Source organism: Manis javanica, chromosome 1 (assembly GCF_040802235.1).
Source record: "Manis javanica isolate MJ-LG chromosome 1, MJ_LKY, whole genome shotgun sequence".
Classification (NCBI taxonomy): domain Eukaryota; kingdom Metazoa; phylum Chordata; class Mammalia; order Pholidota; family Manidae; genus Manis; species Manis javanica.
Genome location: NC_133156.1, coordinates 151,756,770 through 151,783,588, shown reverse-complemented (window position 1 = coordinate 151,783,588; position 26,819 = coordinate 151,756,770).

Genomic DNA, 26,819 nt, shown 5'->3' with positions numbered 1-26,819 from the left:
AGTAGTGAAGCAGAGTAAAAGTTTTATTTAAAGTTACTTAAAGAGAGAAGTTGGAGAGAGAAAGTTTAAGATTAAAAGGTTAAACACTTAGAAAGTGCAGGCGACCTCGGAGGTGCGCCCCAAAAGGTTGGGGGTTCTACCTTTTAAGGATCATTTAGACATGTGACTAAGGGCTGGGGGTGCAGACTTGCTAAGTGGTCTTTGAATACTTAGAATTAACTTAACACAAGGAATTTCCTGCTCTGATTTCTCCCTGGGATCCTGGTGTCTCAGTCCCGGAGCAGATCAAACAGGCTGCCTGCCCAGCCCCCAAGGTGGGCTGAGCTATTGTCTGTTTGCTAAAGAGTAAGTTAAGAATCTTACATTTCAAACTTACTGGGTATTGGAATACAATCTTTAAGATGGAATCCTTCCTGCCCTTCACCATGTTGTTTACGGCTGGACCTGCATGCTAATTTGGTTGCCTAGGTTACAAACTACTTAATTAGGGCCAGGAGAAAAAAACAGCATATAGGTAAAGGTAAAGAAAGCAAACTGGGCCTGCATGATTAACACAATAAAGACATGGGCTATGCTGAAGTACCCTCCTTTATCTGGGGAATATTCAAACATTCCAGGCCAAGTTGCTCTTGGCTCTTTCGAGCTTTAATTAATTAAATTTGGGTCTTTTTAGTGGACCTTCTGGCCTTTTTCTCTTTCCACCCCACTCATATCTGTTTTCTTGCCTAACACCTGGAAGAGTCTCAGCAGGCCTCATCTTGAAGTGGACAGGTCCTCGCTGTCTGAGTGTTAGGGTCCGGGCTTCTGAGGCTTCTCCAGAGAACAAACTACACAGGCATAGAGATGTAAATTCAAGCAAAGTCTTTATTCTGCCAGCTAGCTGGGGTCCAAGTGTCAGCCCGACGCAGCCGGTCTCAACAAGGACCCTGAGCACTCAGAGCCAAGGGTTTATATAGCATTTTCAAAGCACTTAACTCATAGTAATTTTCCACAACTATACATTATTCTTGCAAGACATACATCCTGGGGTTAAGCAAGGGCAGGATAAGACTACTCCTCAATGGTTAGGGAGGTTCTGCATGATAAGCTTGGTATGTAAGATTAACTGACCGAGGTTAGCTGACCAAGGGTCACAGCTGCCCACCACCCAGTGCTCATGATTAACTTGTTTTTCAAGGCCTTACCCAGGCCCAGGTTTTCTAAGTCACATACTCAGAAAATGGCTTCTAGGCCTTTAAGATGGCTATGCTTATGCTAACCTATTTCTATTCTTACATTCCCCTCTTCTTCTTGTATCTATTTCAATCATGAAATTAGGGGTCATCTGTTTGGTTAGGACTCTGATAGTTCTGTCTCAACACTATGATTTGCATGGTGCTAATGCGTTCTTTGATAAAGGTAACACATGGAGTGACTTCGGTTTGGCAGGCCTACTACTTGTTAGAATAAGCTGGGGTGGTGCTGATTACTTCTGTCCTGTTGCAGAGGGAGGTGTAAGTTTTAGGAACTCTCTCAATGCAGGTTCTTTGCCTACTTACAGAGGATAAAGTGAGTCTTGGTCTTTGTCTCATTCTCTCTTCTACAGATAGGGACTCTAGCTGCTGCTAGGGAAAAGGGGCGATGACCGCTCTGGCTGCTTCGTGCTGAGAAGAGGGCACAGTAAAGGGTGCAGCTAGGTCTCCATCACTGGTCAGTTGAGAGGGCCTCAGAAGGCTGGCGCTTCTATTCTGGGTTTCATTTCTATTACCATTTGCAGTTTTGTGGCTTCTAGGCAAGATAAAACAAATTGTGTTATTAGGTTATGTAGCAACATCTGGAGTTGGATTTTCTATTCTGGAAGGAGGCTGCCGTATTGAAACAATACTTTTCTCTAAAATCACCCTCATTTTTATTAGAAGTAACCAGGTTAAGAAAATAATTAACAGCTGGCTTGATCATTTGCACAAGTGCAGCAAGAAGAGCAATTGATTACACGGGCTCTTTTAAATATGCTTTGCTGGAACTTTTTGTAAGGAATTTCAGATTGAACTTTTAAAGGCCTCTTGAGGCCAGACAGCCAAGCTAGACTTGCCATCAGGCTTTGCCTGCAGTACCTGTAGATTTGGATGAATTCTTCTCTTCTCGAGGTCTCTGCACCTGCCAGGAAGTGACCTTCTTTACTCACCTGGTAAGGCTGGTGGGAACTCTGTAAGCAAGGTACCAGGCCAGTTCTTCCAAGGGGCTTTGTTGACTTTATAAAGTCAATCTTAGTTCCTTAAAGTTGTTCACATCTGAGTCCATACACATGTCTCTCAGGTATGACATTCCAGTCAAAGCCCTGGCAGTATAACCAGTGTTCTTAAGTAGTCTTCTCACAAGGAAAGCAGATTCTTATTGAACTGGTGCAAGTAAACATACTGCCATGGAATATAAAAACAGTCACTGAAAGTTTTTAAACTCTGGAGGGATCGGGTAGAGAGAAGGATGTTTCAATTCTGCTCATAAAGATAGTCATTTACTAAACTGTTGTCAGTTTAAGAGAACAAGGTTAAAACACTTTATCAGCAACATTTGAAACAAAAAGACACAAAATCATTTTCTTTAGTTTATGTAATCTTATGTAACTAATACCTGTTCTGCTGAAATCCAGTTCTTTACCAGTTTAGGGATAATACTATAAATGACAAAAGACTTACAAATGACAATGGTTAAAGATCTGATGAGAGCTTACTGTAAGACAGTTGACATAAGGAAATTCTGATATTTCTGTAATACAAAACATTCAGTAACAAAGTTTAGCATCATTCTCTTTGACAGTGCTTTCCTGGTAAATATATATATCAGATAAATAAGCCAAATTAGTCAAATACTTTCTCTAATGAGAAAAAATTCTTCTGACATGTTCCAGGAGCCCTCTGGAAAATATCAGAGTTAACTAGAGGTAAAAGCACTTTTTTGAACTTAGCATAAGTGTCCAAGACCAGATACAAAAAAAAAGCAGAGAAAGTGCTTAAGTCTACAGGTCTTCCCTGAAAGCTTCAAGAATGTTTTACTCTTTAATAGTAGATATAAGCTGCTATGCAAATTCCATTAAAATCTCTAAGATCATTTGCATTAAAAAATATGGAGAGTCCCCCATGTTTTTTAAAACATACAGCATATAAATTAAACAAGAAGACCTGGTGGTTGTCAAAAAAAAATCTATTACAACCTTTCTCAATAGTGGTCACACGTTTGTCCATCTAAACTTTTACAGTGAAACCTGTTTTTCTGGGAGAAACATAATCTTGTCCGATTCTACAGTTTAATTTTTAAGAATAAATTTTGGTTTGTTGACTAAGTGCATTTAATCAGCTGAAAAAAGCTTTGTTACCATTCTGCTTAGGATAAATTAAGAAAACAAATAATCAGTAACAACTTTAATCATTTGTTGGTTAGAGATTTTTCCACTTATAAAAATATATGGAATAAATAATTCAATTTCTCAGGCCATGCAATCATTTTCAATAACAAAATATTTCAAAGGCAAATAAAGGTTATACAGTTGTTAACAAACTTTAGCTTTTAGTCTTTTTAATATTACGATTTCACTTTTTTAAAAAATATTCTGGCAACTCACTGAGACTTTAAGCATGAGAAACTGCTTTGATCTTTCAACATTAAGAGCAGACTAACAGTTAAAGAAAACTGTTTAACTGGAAACGAGATTCTAATTTTGCTGTGCACTTGATATCAAGACTCACTTGCTTTAATTTCACTAGGCACAACTATATCTGTAAGAATATAGTAATTTATTCTTCATTTGCCCCATGGTCCCAAGCACATAAGCCAGTGAGAATTATGCCTGGGCTTGCCTGCGGCTTAACTGGGTTTATCTCGCCTTATCGCTAAACATCCTGACCCTCCCCCCAAAGCAACAGGCTGAGCGGATCTTCCACAACAAAAGGCACCATGCTGTTTTCTCTCTTTAAATAAATAGCTGTACTTTAGAACAAAGTTACTTTCTTTTATCACAAAACACATTCTTTAGCATGCAGAAGAGTTTTCATTCTTTATACTTTTTCTTATTAAAACATACATCTTTTAGCATAGAGAAATGTTTTCTTTATTACTTTAAGTAGTTTTAATTAGAACTCAAAACCATTAGAAACTTTAATTTCCAGTGAACACTGAGAAGTAGGTTATTGTAAATTGTTAAACTAACATTCTTTAGATTGACAAATTTATGAACACATTTTATAATTTCTGTAACCATGAGCTTTACAGCACAATCTCTCATAGAGTATATCTTCTTAACTTAGCAAAACTTTAAGGTTTTAGGTTACTACAAAGATTCTCAGGCAGTAGGTAGGTATACACACTGTAACACACAATTAAAAAGGTGTTCACTTGCCACACTCATTTAGTTCACTCATTCGTAACAACTATTCTAGATTACTTACAAGACCTTTACTGAATATTAGACAAAGCCAAGCCTTTAAGCATTTTATTCTTAAAAGATTTAGCAGATAACATGACTTAAATGACCTCAGGTAAATTTAGGCAGCTGATAACCACAAGGACATGCCCGCTCAGGCAAACTCAAATTAGCATTAATGCTTAACACTTTTTATCAGGTTTTCTGGAAGTTTTAGAATACCCAATTTTCACAAGCGCTTGTCTTTAAATCAATTTCATTAATACCATCCAGAGGTAGAAAGATATATTCATTTACACACTTAGGGGGTCGTCTGAGTCTGTCCCATGGTGAGAAAGAAGAAGGAAAAAGAATATGAGGGAGACAAAGGCGAAGGATGAAGATGCCACTTCAAACAAAATGTTGTATGTGCTTGTGAACGAGTGCCTGTCGTTGCACAGTTTTCCTTCCATGGGGGACGCGAATTTATCTGGGATTCGCGACTGTGACCCTCTTATCCTGTCACGGGAGTCTTCTAGCGGCGGGCGCCCTAATGGCTCTTAATTGCCTGACCCGTGCCCGCGGGGAATGATGTAGTGGCAGAAAGGAGGAACGGAGAGAGCAGGAGAACCTTAGAACAAGGAAACTTAAAATGAGAAGCGCAAAAAAAATATAAACCGAAACCAAAACACAGTAAAACAATCAATGATAACACCAAGCACACACACCACATCTGATCGCACTCGTTCGGACCGGTCCTTCTCTCACTCTGCTGCGCACCACACTCACCACTTTCAGGGTCCTCAAAAACTCTCGTAATTCTCCCGAAGGGCGTCCACTCAGACTGCCGCAGGGTGACGAGCTCAATCTTTTCCTCCTCGGGGGCCAGTTTTCTGCCAATCGGACTTGCCTTCCTAAGGCCAAGTCACTCGGACCTTAGGGCCAGGATAGGTTACCTGGGCTTAACCCAAGGTCGTAAACCTGGGGGCCGGGACTACCAGCCCAGACTTCCTCACTCGGGACCACTAACCCAAGACCATACACGGGATGGCGACTCCCGCTTTATAATGGATTTATGCAGACACGAGGGGGCGACCCTCGAATTACACTGCCCCGTCCGGACAATTAGACCTGGCCTCCAGCTGTCCTTTGTTCTCAGGGAAGCCGCTCGTATCCCGGGCGAGCCCCCAAATGTTAGGGTCCGGGCTTCCGAGGCTTCTCCAGAGAACAAACTACACAGGCATAGAGATGTAAATTCAAGCAAAGTCTTTATTCAGCCAGCTAGCTGGGGTCCAAGTGTCAGCCCGACGCAGCGGGTCTCAACAAGGACCCCGAGCACTCAGAGCCAAGGGTTTATATAGCATTTTCAAAGCACTTAACTCATAGTAATTTTAACTCATAGTAATGTATAGTTTTTCTATACATTATTCTTGCAAGACATACATCCTGGGGTTAAGCAAGGGCAGGATAAGACTACTCCTCAATGGTTAGGGAGGTTCTGCACGATAAGCTTGGTATGTAAGATTAACTGACCGAGGTTAGCTGACCAAGGGTCACAGCTGCCCACCACCCGGTGCTCATGATTAACTTGTTTTTCAAGGCCTTACTCAGACCCAGGTTTTCCAAGTCACATACTCAGAAAATGGCTTCTAGGCCTTTAAGATGGCTATGCTTATGCTAACCTATTTCTATTCTTACATGAGGACACAGGACAGGGGAGGCCTGTCTTCTGAGAGACTCGTCTGCACCATGCAGAACTCTAGTTGGGGTTTAAGACTGAGACCCATGGCCCAGCCAACAAGGGTAAAGCTGAGACTGCTACCAGCAGCTGCGTCTGGGAGGCTTCTCCCTGTGCGCCAGGTGAGACCTCAGCATGACAGCGGAGGGCTCCTGATTCTGGATGAGAAAGAATTCTCCAGCAGGTCTGATAAGTGTAGGTAAGGAAGGAATTCTTTAGAGCGAGAGCAGTAGTGAATGGCAGCGGCCTTGCAGGCAGCTGAGGGCAGGAAAATGCAGAGATGCGGAGGGAGGGAAAGGAGGTTCACTGCACAGGGTCCTCTAGGGAACTCGCAGGCCCCAATCTGAGCTCTCAGCAACCCCTCCCTATTTCTCAGGAGTAAAGCACAGACTAAATGAAGACTTGAAATAGCAAAGAAACAAAGCACCTACTACTGGAAAAGTACAGAGAGACAAAATACAACTAAGCTGAGCAGTGAGAAAGCTTTATTTGAAGGTGCGCACTTAAAAGAACAGTGCAGGCACCCTCAGAGAGGAGGCACACTGAAAGGCTGAGGTTCCTGTGTTTTGAGGATTTTTCAGGAATATGACAAAGAGAAAGGGAGTGTAGACCTGTCAAGTTGGGCCAGGGACCATGGACTTAGACAGAATAGGGTGAAGCCCTCTGGAAAAAGCAAGGAAGGGTATTTGCAGTCATAGCAATGTAACTACATGCAATGAAACCCCCTACCAAAACTCTGTGTTAAACTGTGAGAGGCTGAAGCAGTTTCAGACATAAAAGTAGGACACAAAGCTCTCTGTAAAGTTAGCCCCAGACCTTAGTCACATACCAACTGAGAAACTAAAGGAAAAGATAAAAATCCCATGAGAAACAGGATGCTTAACTAACTCCAGGCTATTTTTGCCTCTATACATTGCTTTGTTAGAGACCAGCAGTATCACATTTCCTGTGACAGGTGGGCAAAACAGGATACTTAAGCCCCCATGAGCACTAAACAAGGAATATAGCTTGCTGAATTTAGGTGAAGGTGGAAAAGTTGCAAAAACTAAGCAGGATGCGGTAAAATTGCTTAAAGGATGTTGTAATAGGGGCTCGGGGCTGCACTTGGTGAGCTTGCTCCTTGGTAGGTGCCGGCCAGCTGAAATAAAGGCTCCCTTTTTATAATCTACTTTTCTGTGAGGACCTGTTTCCTTACTCCTGCTCCGGCGTGCCCGATCTGAGACCCATAACATTTGGGGGCTCATCTGGGATCAGGCATGACTGTTGAGCAGTTCTTTTGAGACCTTGAGATTGTTGACCACCACCCGTGGGCCCACGGGTATCAGTGCGTCCTCAACTGTTTATAAGGAGCCATCTGGAAATCCTCCGGAGGTGAGTCTGGTTCTGGTTCTGGTTTGAGCGCTCATTTGACTCAACGGGGAGGCTGGATGCAGCACTACTCCCCGAGTCAGGGGCAGAGGCGAGACGTCACCCTCCCCATCTGTCTGGTTCTCTGTGGCGGCCACCTGACATGCGCAAACTGTATAGTGTGTCTTATATGTTCTTTTATGAGAAGTATTGCTAACTGTAGTCATTACTTCTCAATCTGTATGTTTGTGTGTTTAAGTGTGTAAATGAAAAATATTTTTCTACTTCCAGATGGTATTAATAAAAACTGATTTAAAGACAAGCGCTTGTGAAAATTGGGCATTCTAAAACTTGCAGAAAATTCTAATAAAAGATATTAAGCATTAATGCTACATATAAGTTAAACTGAAATGGACATGTCCTTATGGTTATCAGCTGCCTAAGTTTACCTAAAGTCATTTAAGTTGATGTTATCTGCTAAATCTTTCAAGAATAAAATGCTTAGAGGCTTGACTTTGTCTAATACTCAGTAAAGGTTTTATAAGTAATCTAGCATAGTTGTTAGGAATGAGTGAACTAAGCGTAGCATGTGAACATCTTTATAATAATTGTGTTCCACTGTGTATACCTACAAACAACCTGAAAATTTTTGTAGTAACCTAAACCCTTAAGTTTTGCTAAGTTTAGACATATTTTGTGCTTAGTGAGACTGTGCTACAAAGCACGTGGTTCCAGAAATTATAAAATATGTTCATAAATTTGTCAGTCTAAAGAATGCTACTGTAACAGTTTACAATAGCCTACTTCTCAGTGTTCACTGAAAATTAAGGTTCCTATTGGTTTTAAGTTCTAATAAAACTACTTCAAGTAATAAGAAAACATTTCTCCATGCAAAAGAATGTGTTTTTTGATAAAAGAACATAACTCCGTTCTAAAGTACAGCTGTTTATTTAAAGAGGAAGAACTCTGAATGTAAAAAGGAAGCTGTAGAAAATTTGTGGAAGAATTGATATGGTCATGCTATATAAAATTAAAGCAAATAAGTCTCCATATCAAGTATACAGCAAAATTAGAATTTTGTTTTCAGTTACAAGGACAAAGTTTTCTTAAACTGTTAGTCTGCTCTTAATGTTGAAAGATTGCAAAGGTGTTCTCTAATTGTTTTATCAAAGCAGTTTCTCATGCTTAAAATCTCAATGAGTTGTCTGAGTATTTAAGAAAATGAGATCTTAATATTAAAAGGACTAAAAGCTAAACTTTGCTAACAACTGAAACCTTCTGTATTTGTCTTTGAGGTATTTTGTTGGCATCTGGTTAAATGGATAACTATTGCTTATGGCAACCTATAATCCTATTTAATCAAATGCCAAAGAAACTTTTTTCTGACAACTTCCCAAAATCAAATTTAAAAAGGTGCTTTTACCTCTAGTTAACTCTGATATGTTCCAGAGGGCCCCTGGAACATGTCAGAGGAATTTTTTTCTCATTGGGGAAAGTATTTGGCTAATTTGGCTTATTTATCTGATATATAATTACCTGCTTAATTACCTGGAAAGCACTGTCACACGGAATGATGCTAAACTTGTTACTGAAAGGAAAGGAGCGACACATAGCAGCAATTCACCGGAGAGTTCCGCTTTATTAGGGAAAGGTGCTGGGTTATATAGGAGGGGGCATGAATTGATTGAGGTGTCACTTCTACGGGGCTGGTGGCTGTTGGCTAGGTGCTGGGATTGGGAGGGGGGTGAGAGGTGATTGGGCTTCAGGTGGCGCCGGCGGGAACTGAGGACCCCAAAGAGAAGCCGGAAGTTTGCCATCTTACTGGTGGGGTCCCTTAATTCCCCCCTTTCTCCTCTATGGGTTTGTGGACGTTGCTTTCTCTCTGGCTGCTTCCTGCTGAACAGGGGCAGAGAAGGGAGTGAGGGCTTGAGGATTGGGAGGAAAGGGTTGATAGGACTCCCCGCAGTAAGGACGAGTAGATGTGGACTTCTTCAGGTTTGGAAATCAATGAAGGTTCCCTGTAACCATAGGTTGGCCAAGAGGATATGGGTGTCAGGAGCCAGGCGTCTGCGGCTATTGTTTCCAGGAACAGTTTCCAGTGGAGAGAGGGGTCCATCTCAGCGTGTGGTGAGGAGGTCACGTGAGGGTGAGGGATCTTCTGTGGCCAGAAGCTGGTAGTTCTTGAGTAAAAGCTGGTTGAAAGCTTGATTAGAGATTTTTCCGACTTGGGATTTGATGAACTTTATTATACAGGGTAAGAAGAGACAGGCGAGAAGAATGATTATTATGGGGCCTGCAATGGGCCAGAGCCAGGTGAGGAGGGGGTTTGTTAGTATTGACGAGAATGGGTTGGAATTGGAAGTAGAGTGGAGACTGGAGGCAAGGTCGGTGAGTTTGGTAATGTCAGTTTCTACAATGCCAGATTCATTGATGTAATAGCAACACTCTTCCCAGAGGAAGACGCAGGTGCCGCCCTTCTCGGCTGTAAGCAGATCTAGGGCCCACCGGTTTTGAAGGGTGACTTTAGCTAGCGAAGTGACCTGTCTTTGGAGAGAGGCTAGAGAATCGGCAGTGGATGTCAGGGCTCCCTCAAGTTTGGCGTTGAGATCTCTAACTGCCTATAGAGAGTGACCCAAGGCTTCTCCCGAAAACCCTGCCCCAATGGCTGAGGTGATCAAAGAGCTACTGACTATTATGGGAAGGAAAGCAGCTCTTTTTGTGCATGAGGGCAAGGGAGGTTGGAGCTCAAGGAATTCTGCCATGCTGTAAAGTGTTAACTGTGGGATTAGGGTGATGAGAATGCAGGGTGTATCGGAGTTGAGAGGCAGTGAGTTGAAAAGACTGCCATTACACCAAAAGAAGTGTCCCGGTTGTGTAAAAGTCTTAGAGCCGGAGGTAGGGGTGTAGATAGAGAGGCAGTGAAGTGCACTGGAGGGGGGGTGGAGTTGGGCCTACACAGTGGTGGATGGTGAGATTATCTGCGTATTCTGGTTCCCATAGGGGTATGTCTGCCAGGGGGCAGAGGGGTTGTCTTTCTGCATGGAAGGAGTAGTTGGAAATATTAAGGGGCACGGCGGCCAGCAGTGGGCGCTGTAGTGATGCACACAAGAAACAATTGGCAGTGTTAAGGGTGTGGTTGAGAAAGATGGTGGTGTCCTGAATGAGCTGTAACGAAGAGTAGGAGAAATGGGAAGAGGGGCGGGGATAAGAAGATGAAGAGGCGCCGTCAAGAGTTTGGATAATGACTTTTTCGGAATGTCTGATATCTGATGCAACTTGAGAGATCTGGGAATGAGAGGGAACATACTTTCGAAAGATATGAAGGGTACCGTGGGGGGTCGAGGACCCCCCCCTCGTAGTAAACTGAGGCTGTGACTCTGGCAGCTCAACGAGAGTCCCAGGGATCTGGGATTGATAAGGAGAATGGGCCGTTGGGATATTTCATGAAACTGTTGGAGGAGTAATACTCTGGGTACTGGAAGTTACTCATGTAGTGAATGGCACAAGACCAGTAGGGACATCTCCTGTAGGTGTCTGGCTATCGCCTGCAATAGGCTTGTTTTTGGTCATAGAGGAAGCAGAGGTAGGGAGAATAAGGGTAGCTGCTAGTGAACACTTCGGTGGAGGGAGGAAAGTGGAGGTATAAAGGCTCAGAGCAGCTTTTCAGAGGGCAGTCTGGTGTGGCAATGAGGGCAGTAACTTTTGTTTGATGCTGTGTGTAAGTCTCTCTGACTTTGAATCACCATACAAAGGAGGCTGGGGTGGCAGGGAAGACAATAAGAATGAGGCAAAAAGCAAGAGAGCAGTAAAGGAAGAAAAAGTCATGATTCGGGTATGGATGGCAAAGGGGGTGAATGGGATTTTGGAGGAAAGAGGACAGTAAGGTGAGGAGTCTGGAGGGAGGGAGAGTCTGTAAACTTTTCTAGGTTAAGAGATCTTTTAGGTGATGTGGGGACAGAATGGTAAGGGGCGCCCTGAATGTCAGTTTATGAGCTGCCTTCTGCAAGAGCTGTCTAGCGGCTAATGCTCGTAGGCAGGGGGCCCATCTCCAAACTGTGGGGTCTAATTGCTTGGAGAGATAAGCTACTGGGGCAAAGGATGGGCCATAATATTGGCCTAGGACTCCTAGAGCTTGACTGGACCTCTCATGAATGTATAATGAGAAGGGCTTCGACAAATCAGGAAGATGGAGAGCTGGGGCTTCTACAAGGGCTTGACGAAGCTTAATGAAGGAGTGTCGGGGTGAGGAGGATAATGGTTTTTTAGGGGGGCTCTTGCTGAGGTTGTATAGGGGTCTTGCTAACAGGGTGCAGGGAGAAGTTAGGGATCTACGTTCTAAAATATCTAGCTAGGCTTAGAAAGGGCCTAGAAAGGAAAGGATTTTTGTCTTGGTTTTGGGAATGGGCAGGTCAGAGAGAAGCCATTTTCTGTCTAAGGTAATGGACTTTCTTTGTTGAGATAGAAGGTATCTGAGGTAAGTGATAGGAGGGGAAGAGATTTGAGCTTTGACGGGGGATACTCAGTAACTTCTGGAAGCTAGAAGGTTAAGTAGGGAGGCAGTGTCAAGTTGAGACTGTTCCCATGAGAGACTGCAGAGTAGAAGATTGTCTATGTATTATAAGGTGGACTTGGAGTGATCATGATGAAACTGTTTCAGGTCCTGAGCTAGGACCTCTCTAAAAATATGGGGACTATCTCGGAAGCTTTGTGGCAAAACTGACCAAGTGAGTTGTTTAGAATGTCTTGTGTATGGGTCCGTCCAGGTGAAGATGAAAAAATCTTGGGAGCAGGGGTCTAGAGGGATAGAAAAATGGGTCTTTGAGATCTAGGACTGAGAAGTGGGATGCTGAGGCTGTATGGATTTGGAACTAAGGGATGGATAGGGACAATGGCTATGTTGATGAGGTGAAGGTCTTGGACAAGGCAGAAAGATCCGTTGGTTTTTTTAACAGCTAATATGGGGGTATTAAATGGGGAGTGAGTGGGTCTGCTTGAATGATGGGTTGGAGGCCTATGAGGGCTGAAGTGGTTAGGGGGTATTGGGCCTGACAGATATACTGAGAGGGGTCACATAATTTGATAGAGGCAGGGGGACATAGGGCCACGGAGGGGCTTGTAATGTCCCAAACTTTGGGATTTACAGGGTGTATGAGGGCAGAACCGGAGCTTTCATTGGGTAGAGGGGGGTCGTCGGCTATGAGGGCCATCAGAAAGGGAGTACTGGGGGCTGTGGGAGTGGATATAGTTATGGAAACGTGGAGGAGGGAAAGGATGTCTCATCCTAGTAAAGGGATGGGACACTGGGGCATAACCAGGAAGGAGTGGGAGAAAGGTATGGGACTGTCTAGGATTGTGCATAAAAGGGGGGGGGGGTTTAATGGGAAAATCTGTTTACCTCCTACCCTGACTATAGGAGTAATGGCTGGTGTGGTAGGGCCCCGGTATTCTCGCAAGACTGAGAAGGTGGCTCCTGTATCTAGGAGGAAGGAGATGGGGCGACCGTCTACTGTTAAAGTAACCCTGGGCTCCTGTTTGGTGATGGAAATGGTCGGGCGAGAAGCCCCCGGGCCCCATCAATCTTCTTCTGCCAGCCCCATTACAGCGGACTTAGGATGGGGGTTGTTCGTCCAGCCTCCCCTTCGGGTGGTTGGGCAATCAGACCCCCAGTGGCCCTTTTTGTGGCATCTGGGGCATGGGGTGGTAGGAGATCTGGGGGAGGGGCACGCCCTTGACCAATGTCCCTCTTTTCTGCACTTGAAACAAGCTCTTGGGGGGGCTTGTTTGTAGAGGGGCACCCAGGTTGTGGTTTTATCAGCTGGGCCAACATCTGGAAATTGGCCTGATCAGCCTTTTGTTTACGGCATTCTTTCTCCTCCTCCCGGTTATGGAAGACTTTAAAGGCCACTGTTAGGATCTCAGTCTGTGGGGTAGCGGGGTCCTGTTCTAACTTTTTGAGTTTAGCTTTAATGTCAGTGTAGCCTTGAGCTAGGAAGTATGTCATAAGGACATGTCTTCCTTCAGGTGTTTCTGGGTCCAGGCTGGTATACTGTAATAGGGCTTGAGTGAGTCTGTCTAAGAACTCGGAGGGGATTTCATCTCTCTTTTGAATTATGTCTTGGAGCTTTTGAAAATTGACTACTTTACAAGCTGCCCCTTTTCAGACCTGCTATTAAGCAGGAGGCAAAAATATCTCGAGAGCAGAGACTCATGGCGGTGTTATAATTTCAGTGTGGGTCTTGTTCGGGGACAGCAGTGGGGCCAGGGGGGATAGGTGGGGTCAGTCCTGTGGGTTTCAGTAGCCTGCATTTGGGCGAAGTCCTACACTCGTCTACGCTCTTCAGGGAGGAGAGTATTGGCCAGGAGCATGAAAATGTCATGATGTGTGAGGCTGTAAGACTGGAGGGTCTGTTGAAACTCCCTGATGTATGTCATGGGATCAGTGGAAAAGGAACTTAGGCGTTTCTCTAGTTAGGCTAAATCTCTTAAGGAGAAAGGGACGTGAACACACACAATGCCTTTGGATTCTGCTACCTCCCGGAAGGGGGCGATAATTTTTGGAGGCTCTCAGGACTGAGTCTGAGGGGGACTGAAGGGTTCTGGCTCAGTCTGTGGGGGAGTGACACGGTCTAGCCGTGCCTAGTCGAGCAGGTCCTGAAGTGCAGAAGGGGGGCAAAGAAAATAAAGAAAGATAGAATCGGACCCACATGTCGCCAGCTAGCAGCCCAGCTGCTTGCCTCTGCTGCTTTAGTTGGGCTTGAACTCATGACTCTGAGGTTAAGAGTCCCATGCTCTACTGAGCTACAGCAGGGCTCCAGTTAATTGCTTATGGAATGCGTTGTTTTCTATTCCTGCACATCGGCAAGTGGGGGAAGGGCATAGCTAGAAGCAGGGGCGGTGTTTCTACACATCTTCAAGGTCTCCCTATTTTCAGAGTGAGGAGTTTTGGCAAGATATGTTTTTGTGGACAGATAACTTCTAAGGACTGCACCAGTTGTTCTCTAGCATGTGCTTTCCCATGCTGCGTTCAGACATGGGGGGAGGTGCTTTCCCATTCTCTCTACAAACATGTGAGAAGACAAAGTTAGTCCCTAACAGGGGAGAAACAGGTGATGAGGGCAAAGACGGAGGAGGCCCCCGGGACCTAGTTAAAGGGGGGCTGAAAGGCTCAGGCTTAATCTGCAGGGAATGAAGGTGGAGGAGGTGAGATGGGGGAGGAGATGGTTGGGGAGGAAGGGAGAAGGGCTGTTGTAGGAGAAGAAGGGGAAGGGAGTGAACGGGAGGCTTCTGCGGGGGCGGCGGCTTGCAGGCTAGGAGAACTTGGGAGGGGGCGGGGAGAGGAGGAGGTGGAAAGCTTCCATATAGGGAATCTCCTTCCATTTTTTCAGGTGCTGGCAGTAGTTAAAAAGATCGCGAGTGATGTTAGGATCAAGAGTTCCCCCTGCAGGCCATTGGTTTTTATTGTCTAGGGGGTGTGTCGGCCAATCTTGGGAGCAATATTTACGGAGAAGTTTTGGTTTTATATCAGGCATCAGGGAGAGGGTAGCCAGATGCTTAAGCAGGCATTCAAGAGGTGAACCTTCAGGGAGGGATGAGGAGGCTCCCATGGCTAAAGGACAGAGAAGGAGACAAACAGGGGAAGACGAACGGAGATCCTCGGACTGGAAGCAGACCGCAAGGAGACAAAGGGCGTCCCCGATGATCCTTGGTGGTCTGCGGAAACTCGTATACGAGTCGGAATTTCTTGGGAAGTGTGGGTCGTCACCCAGACTTCCCTAAGAAGGCAGAGTGCCGGAGTCACGAGGTACCTAGCACTAGGCGTTTTCGGTGGACGGAGCAGAAGGAGGAGGGGGGGAAATGGAGCGTTCTCATCCACAAAGGAGTCACCTCGTTTATGGCTGTTGGAGGGGGGTGCCTGAGAATCTGCCGCAGCCATGAAGGCCTGAGGTGGGGATTTATGACTGTCGGAGGAGGGGCCTGAGCGTCCGCCGCAGCCGTAAAGGCTTGAGGCGGGGATTTATGGCTGTTTGGGGAGGGGCCTGAGGGTCCGCCGCAGCCGTGAAGGCCTGAGGTGGGGAGAGTTCCCTCCTCATCCCCGAGCGTCAGGGCCTTGCCGGACGATCACGGTCAATGTCACTGCAATAGCTCGGGGAAGAGTGGCCCACTCCGGGGGAAAAACTTACCTAAAGGCCAGAGAGGAGTGGTGAGTGTGATGAGCCAGCGCCAGAAAAAGAGGATGAGGGCAAGCTGCTGCTGGTGTCGGGGGAAGACGGGGCCCAGTTGGGGTGTCCCGTCTCCTGGGTTTCGGCACCAATGAAAGGAAAGGAGCGACACATAGCAGCAATTCACCGGAGAGTTCCGCTTTATTAGGGAAAGGTGCTGGGTTATATAGGAAGGGGCATAGGGTGATTGTGGTGTTACTTCTACGGGGCTGGTGGCTGTTGGCTAGGTGCTGGGATTGGGAGGGGGGCGAGAGGTGATTGGGCTTCAGGTGGCGCCAGCGGAAACTGAGGACCCCCCCCGAAGAGAAGCCGGAAGTTTGCCATCTTACTGGTGGGGACCCTTCAGTTACTGAATGTTTTTTTGTTACAAAAATACCTGAATTTTCTTATGTCAACTGTCTTACAGTAAGCTCTCATCAGATCTTTAACCATTGTTATTTGTCTTTTTTCATTTATATTCTCTGTTTTATTACTCCTACACTAGTAAAGAACTAGATTTCAGCAGAACAGGTGTTGGTTAAGTAGGATTAAGTAAACTAAGGAAGATGATTTTGTGGGTTTTTGTTTCAGATGTTGCTCTTAAAGTGTTTTAACCTTTTTCTCTTAAACTGACAACAGTTTAGTAAATGACTGTCTTTATAAGCAGAATTGAAACTTTATCTTTCTCTCTACCTGATCCCTCCAGAATTTAAAAACTCTCAGTGACTATTTTTATATTTCATGGCAGTATGTTTACTTGCATAAGTTCAATAAGAATCTGCTTTCCTTGTAAGAGGACCAATGAAAAACACTGGTTATATTACCAAGGCTTTGACTGAAATGTTATACCTGAGAGACACATGTGTAAACTCAGATATGAACAGCTTTAAGGAACAGGTTGACTTTATAAAACCAACAAAGCCCCTTGGAAGAACTGGCCTGGTACCTTGCTTACAGGGTTCCCAGCAGCCTTACCAGGTGAGTAAGGAAGGTCACTTCCTGGCAGGTGCAAGAACCTCAGGAATGTCTTGGGAACCTCAAGAGGAATTTGCCCAAATCTACAGGTACTGTAGGCAAAACCTGATGGCAAGTCTGACTTGGCTTTCTGACCTCAAGAGGCCTTTAAAAGTTCAATCTGAAATTCCTTATAAAAAGTTCCAGCAAAGCACATTTAAAAAAGCCTATGTAATCAATCGCTCTTCTTGATGCACTTATGCAAATTATCAAGCCAAGTGTTAATTATTTTCTTAATCTGGTTACTTCTAATAAAAATGAGGTGATGTTAGAGAAAGTGTTACTTCAGTAATGCAGCCTTTATCTATACTAAATACTAATACTAGTCATTGTGACATAAACTAGATCCAGAATTCTAGTTTCCCCAAAATATCTAACTATGATTCTCCAAATGTGTTAGTTTTCTCCCATGATTTCAGTTAAAGTTTTACTATTTCTAGTTCTCATATTCAATGATGCATTCTTAATCTCATCAAGTTTGACCTTCCAGAATGGAAAATTCAACTCCAGATATTGCTATTTAACCTAATAACACAATTTGTTCTATCTTGCCGAGAAGCCATAAAGCTACAAATAGTAATAGAAATGGAACATGGAATAGAAGTGCCCATCTTCCGAGGCCCTTTCAACTGACCACTGATGGAGACCTAACTGCACCCTTTATTGCGCACCTTCTCAGCATGAAGCAGCCAGAGAGGTCATCGCCCCCTTTCCCTAGCAGCAGCTAGGGTCTCTATCTGTAGAGGGGGGAATGAGACAGGGACCATGGGCTTTGACAGAGTAGGGTGAGGGCCTCTGGAAAAAGCAAGGCAGTCAAAGCAGTGTAACAGTGTAAAGTCCCTATTGAAACTCTGTGTTCAGCATTATGCAAAGTCAAGGTCACACTAATTCTCTAGGGTAAAAGATACCAGCCTAGGAATATAGACATCTTCAGTGAGATCAGTTAAAGGTCAAAAGGCCAGGAGCAACTTGGCCTGGAATGTTTTGAGTGTTCTGCAAGGGTATCTCAGTATAACCCGTGACTTCACTGTAAACAGCCTGTCTGCCACGTAGTTTGCTTGTACCAGCGGATTAAGCCCTTGTTTGTCTGAGCAATTAATAACAGCTGGTGTAGGGGAACCAAGGGTACCCGAGCTCTGTATTTTGGTTCACATCCTCCCTCAAGTTTACCTCTATAACGGGGAAGCTCGTAGGGAACACATGGGCTTAGTATATTCCCTTTGAACAAAAGGAGCAGCCCCCATCCTAGTGCCCCTCCTATTTGGGCTAAGAATAGCAGGATCAGGAGCAGTAGGGACTGCTTCTTTTGTTGTAAATGATGCCAATTTCAAAGTGCTCAATAAACAAGTAGATAAAGATCTAGGGATGTTAGAGAGCTCCGACCATCAGTTAGAGTCAGCTGTAGACTCCCTAGCAGAGATAGTCTTGCAGAATAGGAGAGGACTGGACCTCCTATTCAAGAAACAAGGGGGACTTTTGCATGGCATTAGGTGAAACCTGCTGCTTCTATGCAAACAAATCAGGCATTATTCGGGATAACCTGGCTATGGTGAGGCAGAACCTCAAAGAAAGAGAGGTTCAGAGGGAAGCAACAGCAAACTGGTATCAAGGCCTGTTCTCATGGTCCCTCTTGGCTAATGACACTCCTGACAGCCCTTGCAGGTCCCCTCGCTCTCCTTCTGCTTGTAGTTACTGTAGGGCCCTGTGTTATGATTTGCCTCATGAGTTATATTCAGAAGAGACTAGCGGCAGTAAAGCTACTTTTCATTAGAGAACGTTACCAAGACTGAAAAAAAAAAACAAAACTGAAGAGTCAATGGTTTGACTCTTGTTACAAGGAGAGGGGGGAATGTGAGAGGCTGAAGCAGTTTTCAGACATAAAAATAGGACACAAAGCTCTGTGTAAAGTTAGCCCCAGACCCTAGTCATGTACCAACTTCTGAGAAACTAAAGGAAAAGATATAAATCCCATGAGAAACAGGATGCTCAACTAACCCCAGGCTATTTTTGCCTCTATACATTGCTTTGTTAGAGACCAGCAGTATCACGTTTCCTGCAGCAGGTGGGCAAACAAGATGCATAAGCCCCCTGAGCACTAAACAAGGAATGTAGCTTGCTGAATTTAGGCAAAGGCAGAAAAGTTGCAAAAACTAAGCAGGATGCAGTAAAAATGCTTAAAAGGATGTTGTAACAGGGACTCAGGGCTGCACTTGGAGAGTTTGCTCCTTGGCAGGTGCCAGCTGGCTAAAATAAAGGCTCTCTTTTTATAATCTACTTTTCTGTGAGGACCTGTTTCCTTCTGCTCCAGCGTGCCTGATCTGAAACCCACAACAAAACATTTAGCTCTGGAGTCATTCTTCAATGAGATCAGTTAATATTTCCCAAATAAGGAAGAGTAGCACATATTTTTATTATGCTAATCATTTGTAATCGTGTGTAAGATTCACTTTAGCATGCTAAAAGGCCCAGGCCCATGTGCTGTCTTTCCTCCTTCAGATCTGATGAGGTTATTTGCAAAGTGGGCAACTAATTTAGCATGCAGGCCCAGCCATAAACAACATGGTAAAAGGCAGGAAGGATTCCACCTAAAAGATAGGATTGCATTTTAACACCCAGGAAGTTTAAGAAGTAAGATTCTTATCTTACTCTTTAGCAAACAGACAATAGCTCAGCCCACCTTGGGGGCTGGGCAGGTGGCCTTTTGATCTGCTCCTGGACCAAGACGCTAGTATCCCAGGGAGAAATCAGAGCAGGAAATTCCTTATATTAAGTGAATTCTTAATATTCAGGGACCACTTAACAAGTCCACACCCCTAAGCCTTTTTTCACCTTCCCCCAAATCCTCAACTGCCTATAAATCTCCTAGACAGCACCACCCGGCTCTCTTGTCCCCTCCTGGCATGAGCCAGGAGCTCTGACTGTCCTCTCACTGTATCTCTCAATAAAAGTCTCCCTGGCTCTCCTACCTTGACTGTTTGCTAAATTCATTCTTCCGACTCTGCAGATAAGAACCCCAGCATCAAAGTGGTCTCAAGATGCTTATCTCCAGTGAGAGATACCATGTCTCCTCTCCTCTATTATCGGTCCTCCAACTAATTCTCCAAAACAAACAACATATGAAATTTATTGATGGCTTCCTCCCCAGGATAGCAGCTTCCCTCTAGTAACAAATCAATCAAGACCACCTGCCCTGCCCCCAAGGTGGGCTGAGTTATCATCTATTTGCTAAAGAGTACATTAGGAATCTTACCTCCTAACTTCCTGGCTTTTAAAATAGAATCTTAGCCTTAAGATGGAATATCTCCTGTTCTTACTATACTGTTTATATCTTGACTTTTTTGGGAAATTAGTCATGATGCCTGTCTCCTGTCTCTGCTGTATCTCTAGATGACCTGGAAGGTTGGTCAGTGACTCCGCAGTTTCACATTTTATGGAGCAGCTGTAGAGTTTGGCCCAGTGTACTAAAATCCTTGAGATGTTTACACTCTGGTATTTGGGAAATCTAACCAGGGAACTAATCAGAGTTGTAACAAAAAATTATGTCAAAGGATATTTGCTGAAGCATTATCCATATATTGAAAAAAATGAGGAGGACATTTCCCACCCACATGAAGTTGTCTGACACCTGGAATGTGTGAAAACATGCAGCTACAGTGTCTGTGGGGCCAGATGCAGGACAAGGTGCAGGACATGACAGAAGAGCACAAGCAGGTGAACTCTGTGATGCGCCCATAGACAAAATCCTGCTCAAAAAAATAAATGGGAGACATGCAGCAAAATATTTCCTCTGGGCCTGAGGGTTACACATGGTTTTCTTGGTTCTTGGTTCTCCTTCCTTATTTTCTATATATTTTATAAGTTCTCTGTTTCAGAAACTCTTGTTAATTTTAAAAGTATAAGGCATCTCCACCTAGTGGGGCTGTTGTACACGTGGCCACCAGTCATGGTGCTCAGAGTGCCTGTGTCCTTGTCCCTAAAGCTGGCACATGGGTGTGTGGATGGCTCAGCAGCAGGGCCACACCTCTTGCTCTCCTCAAAGGACCCAGTTCCCAATCCTTAGCAAGGGGAGTCTCCCAGGGGTGGCCTTCAGGCAGCCCCAGGCAGTGTGGCAATGTTACTTTGCTGCTTGCTCTAAGGACTGTGGTGGCCCATCAACTGCACCTGGCAGGACCCACATGCTGCTTGCCCCCAACCCTGGCTGGCCATGCCTAAGAAGAGGTCAGCAATGGTCACCGCAGAGGCTGAAGAGTGCTTGTGCTCAGGGCAAACTGTCTTTCTCCCGGTGCCTCCTCTGCTGCCTGGCACATAGGCCTGCTGGGGAAACACAGCCCAGCTGACAGCTGGGTGAGTGACATGCATGGGGTCCCAGGAGCCAGAGGCATGATGGCCCACAGAGCCCAGCCCCAGCTGCAGGCTGATGAGCTGATAAAACATGGGTGTTTTCAGGCATTGCATGAGTGGTCTGATGCGAGATAGTAGACAATTGAGTCGGGAATGTGGCTGGACCCCAAATCCTGCCTCCCTGGCCTCACTTGCTGGATTTCTGCACAAGGTAGGGTGTGGAGTCCCAGGGGGGCTGGCAGGTGTGCAGAGAGCAGCCCCACTGCTTGCCTCACTGGAGGGAGAGGGCCACACTGTCCCCAGGCACCCAGCCTCACAGCTGTGATGAACACAGCATCGCCAGGCAGGGATGTGGGCCATGGGTGTTCACAGACTTAGGCTCAGCAAAAACTGCTGCAATTAGAGCAGAGAGGCAGGGCTATTAGGTGCAAACAGAAAAACCTGAAGAAGGATGTGTTAGGGGAGTGTTGTGTATTTTCCTCGGTTCTTATCCCCATCACAACAAAGAAGTGAAGGGCAGAGACACAGTAGTGAAGCAGAGTAAAAGTTTTATTTAAAATTATGCACTTAAAGAGAGAGAAAGTGTGGGCAAGCTCAGGGAACCGATGATGGAGGGTTGGAAGGCAGTTGCTTTAGAGACACAGGGAAGTCAGAGGACAAGGTGAGGAAGGAATTCATTAAAGTAAGAGTGTCAGGGGATGACAGATCAGATTAATAAAGGAAGCTTATTGTGCTGCTACTCAGCATGGGGCACATCCCCTGCTAACTCCTTAAGCCAGGGTCACCTGGCATTCAGTATCCGCTTGGGTCTGCACGGCCTGGGAACTGAGTCCCTACCACCCCAGGCTTTTGGGGAGCCACAGAGCACTGGATGGAGTGAGATTATGTCCTGCAAACTTCCTAGAGACAAAGAAGGGAGACTTTCAGGCAGGCTACTAAAGAGCATGACCAGAAGCTGCAGTTCCCGGTCACCCTGGATGGTAATTTGCAAGCCCAGGTCTGAGCTCTCAGCAGCCCCTCCTTACTTATCTGAAACTGGACAGAAGGAGTGAAGGTTTGAGCTGAAATCCATAGGATTAGAATGACAAAGAAAAGTAACAACAACACTTAACCACTGGAAAAGCGCAGAGACAAAATGTTATAAATTGAGCAGTGAGAAATTTATTTAAGGCAAAAGGTGCACACTCAGAGAAAGGAGAGTGTGGGATACTTCAAAGAGGCATGCCAAAAGATTGGGAAAAGACTATGCACTTAGAAAGTGCAGATGAGAGAGGAGTGCCTAAGGGCTTGGGGTCAGGGGTTTTATAGGAGCAAAACTTAAAAAGGAGTGTGGACTTGTTAAATGGTCCCAGAATGTTCATCTTTGATAAGACATAAGTTTCTTCTTTTAACTTAACACAAGAAATTGACTGCCCTGATTCCTTCCCAGGATAACAGTTTCTGTCTAGAAGCAGATCAGTTAAGACTGCCCTGCCTCCAAAGTGGGCTTGATGAGAAGAGTCAACACAGCCATCAAGGTCAGCAAACCGCTCTTTTCCTCCGGTTGGCAAAGCCCTCCCAGCTCCCTCCTCCCCTCCTCCAGGCTCCTCTTTTGCCCTGCGCATGCCCAAATGCCACATATCAAATAATATAAATTGCTCCCCTTGCTTGTGCTCAGGGCTCAGACCTTGGGAGATGACTCCTCTCTGAGCCGCAGGTGTGAAATAAACCTCAGCCCTCCAAGACCTCCGAGTGCCGCTTGGTTCTTCCATCAGCGATACAGTCCAGGTTTTCCAGTATTTTCCGTAACAGGCTGAGTTATTGTCTGATTAAAATGCTATCTTAGCTTTAATATAGAATTCTTACTGAATAAGCTGGGCCTTTTAGCAGGTGCTAATTGATACAGTGAAAACATAGGCTATGCTGAGATTCTTTTCTTTATCAAGGGAGTATTCAACATTCCAAGTCAAGTTGCTCCTGGCCTTCTGAGCTGTTTTAAACTGGTTAACTCTTTGAGGCCTTTCTAGTGGGCTTTACTGGCCTTATTCTTGTTCCACCCCACTCATATATATTTTCCTGCTTAACAGATGAATCTTGAGCTGAGTGGGAGCCCGTGTCCTAGTCCCTGAGGCATTAGCTACATATGGTGACACGGATGCTTGCCAACCCTGCTGGGACATGCTCAGGCAGCTTAGGTAGATGGGAGGGCCTGGGAGGAAGCACCTGGGACAGCATGGGCCCTGGGGGATGGAGGCCATGTGGGGGAGGCACCCGTAGTCCCCACCCCTTGGGTCACCTAGAGAGTTAAGGAGCTGGTGTTGTGAGGTGTCTGGCATGAAGGAAGCGCTGACAAGAGAAATCGTGGGCAGTGTGCATCTGCGTGGTACATCCCAGGAGACTGCTGAGCACAGGCTGGCCAGAGAGGCCGCAGCTCTGTGGACCAGGGCCCTCCTGAGACAGACCCTGCCCCCAGCAGTCCCACAGGACCATGGAGCCGCCGTGTGGGACTGGTCACCTCCATCCCTGTCCACATGCCTTCTGGGACATGGCCCCCAGCACCTGACCTGGGAGCTGGGACATGCTGCCTGCTCCTTGGTTCCCACTTGCCCCAGTGCCTCCCAGGAGGCCTTTCTGACCAGGAACTCCTGCACCATGGAAGAGCATAGCACTGCAGTTGCCTCAGACCATGTCCCAGCTAGACAGAGGGAGACTCCAGGATGCACCATATAGACCCCCCTACCAGCCTCCTCACCCCTGTGTCAGGACCATCTGCTTCAGCTCCACCCTGGGGAGCATGCCCACCCATTGCTCTGCCTTCCATGCTGGCTCTGAAAATCCCAGCATCCTTAAAGGCTGGGAATGACATAGCCTGGCCACTTGGCTCTCCCAGGCTGGACGGTTCCCCTAGGGCCCCCTGGAGACACAGGAGTGGAGCACCCAGAGTCTTCTCCACCAAACGTCACCTGCAGCTAGACACAGCCTCAGCTGCTCCCTGAATGCACAGCCTCCCATCCCGGCTCTGGGCAGCCTGGATTACCTCCAGCTAATCAGGATGGCAAAATGAAGTAATCAGACTATACCCTCTCAGAAAATGATTCTTCCATGGAGGGAAGGCAGCTGGTGCAGATTCAAAGTCTTTCAACTCTAGGGGATCTCTGGCAAGTTCTGCTCTGACCACCCCATTAACTGAGCTCTCCAGGAAAACAAAGAGCCTCTCAGGCTCCCTGCAGCCACTTCCCTCCACTTATCTCCTTGCTTTCCCCCCCTCCTCTTTGCTTCCCTCACTGGCTCATGCCATGCAGCTGGCCCCATACTTTTAAAACTAATGGTTTTCAGCCCCCAGTTCCCTCCTGGAAGCAGTGCCTGACGGCTTAGGTCTTGAAGGAGCCCAAGTATATGCTGGTGGGAAAGTACCAAGCCTGATGGGCCCCCATGCCCAGTGCTCCTGGCAGTTAGAGCACATCATCCCCAAGGTCCCAAGGACGGGACGACCCTCAGTGACTCCCTGGCCACCTGTGGGGGCAGCTCAAGACAGCATGCTTAGAGGTCATTAGTCATAAAATGTCAGGGAGAACAGTGTCCCCAGGGCTTAATGCAGGATGTTACTCTGCTGGCCGTATCCTGGCTTCAATATTTCCTCTTCGATTTGCACATACTTGTATAGGAGAGACAGGAATGTGTGTCAGCATATATCCACAGGGCTCAAGGTTCCTTTTCGTGGCTTCTCATTCAAACACCATAGCACTGTCCATTAAGTGAACTGACCAGCCCCACAGACTATTGGTGCCTGGTATCAGGCCAGATTTGAACAAACCATTGTACCTCTCTATCATGCCTGCCTTGGTAGGATTATATGGTACATGAAACATCTACTTGCTTCCTAATTGCTACACCCATTCTTGTAAAGCAGGTCTGGTAAAGTGGGTGCCTTGATTGCCCTCAATCGCCTGCGGCCAGCCATAGGCTGCAAAGAGATGCTCCAGGCCCCTCTTGGTGGTTTGCTGATTTGCATGACATGCAGGAAAAGCAACCAACAGTCCTGTAGCCATGTCCACACAAGTCATGGCATCCCGATATTCTTCTCATATGGGCACAGGTTCAATATAGTCTATCTGCCACCTGACAAGGGGTATCAGCCACTTTACTATTGTCCCACGTTTCTGTGGGACTCGGTGTAAGTCCCTAATGGAGCACACAAGGCACTCCTTCGGGGCTCAGGTGACTTCTTCAAAGGTCAATGCCAATCCCCACTGATGAGCTATAGCCCACATTGTCTTTTGCCCCATGTGCAACAAATGCTGATGTAACCATTGGGCCACATCAGAGGTAGTCTTTCCTTCTAGCGGGTGCGCCTGGGCCAATGTGATCATCATCCCCTGGGGATGCCAAAGGCAAATGGCCAGTCACATGATATATGGTAACTGTCTTAGTCTGACCAGAGGCCCAAAGGTCTTGCCACAACTCTTGCCCCCATTGGGCCCAGTGACCAACCATCTAGTTGGCATGGTAGCAGGTTGGTAGCCACAGGGTCAAGCCCCAACAGACAGCCCAGCTGTCAGTGCAGACAACTATAGGGGAAGCTCCTGGGAGATGGCAAGCCATACTGCCCACAATTCAGCCAGTAGGCTGCTCTTCCCCTCTCCATCTTCCATCAGTATTGTCTCAGTCTTAGGATAGAAAACTATTGCCTCCACTTTGGGAGCTGCCCATGACTAGAGCTGTCTGTACTCCAAGCATCTTGAGGTATAGGGGTTTTTCCCTCCTGATAAGTAGTCTTAGCTACCAATGGCTCAAAAGTAAGTTCTTCCTGCTTTCCACTGGTAGAAGTCACTGGCCCCAGTAAGCACTGGAGTTCTCCACTTAAGGGGCTAGTAGAGAGGGTGCTACACTGCTGTAAATATGCATTCCATTTGGCCAGTATAGGTGTCTGAGCCACACCACTCCGTGGCCTTTGGGTCCAGTCTCACACCCACCCTACGATGGAATAGTTATTACCTTGGTTGGAGCTGTTCCAGTGATGGGCTCTGTAGCCAGCAAGGCATGGTACACAGCAGCCAGTTGCTTCAGTCAAGGTGTACCAGACCTCTGCTCCTTTCCATAGTTGTGACCATAGTCCAATAGGTTGGCATGTCTATCCAAGCTGCTGCCGAAGACCCTCTCCATAACCATCTTTGGTTACATGAACATCTAGTTCATAGGGCTTTGATGAGTCCATTACACTCAAAGCCTGTATGGCCTTGACTGCCTGCTTGGCAGCAGGAAAAGCAGCTGCACATGTCTCATCCCAGTCCTACCTGATGTCCTTTCATATCAACTGTTTCAAGGCTTCAGAATTTGTGTCAATGTGTGGGATAAACACTCTCCAGCCAAAACTTCTGCAATACTGCCCCAGTGGTAGGGGTAGGGAAAGCCTGGACCTTGTCTAAGACTGTGTCAAGAATAAGTTTAGTTTTACCTGACCAGACAACCCCCAAGAATTTTAGAAAAACCAGGTCCCTGAACCTTGGTGCTATTCACAGCCCATCCTGTTTCCCGTAGATATTGCCACAGCCTAGGAACTGCCCCTTCTAAATCTCAAGAGAATCAGATGTGAGCATAATGTCATCAATGTAGTGATACAGCTGCACCATTTGAGGTTTCTTCCATGTGGGTAGGTCCTGGGCTACCAGTCTATAACAAATGGTGGGACTGTGGAGGTATCCCAGCAGAAGGACACTGAATATCCACTGCCAGCCTTCCCACGTGAAGGCAAACTGTTCCTGACTTTCCTGTGCTATGTCAATAGAGAAGAAAGTATTAGCAAGGTCCACAATGTAATGATATGTCC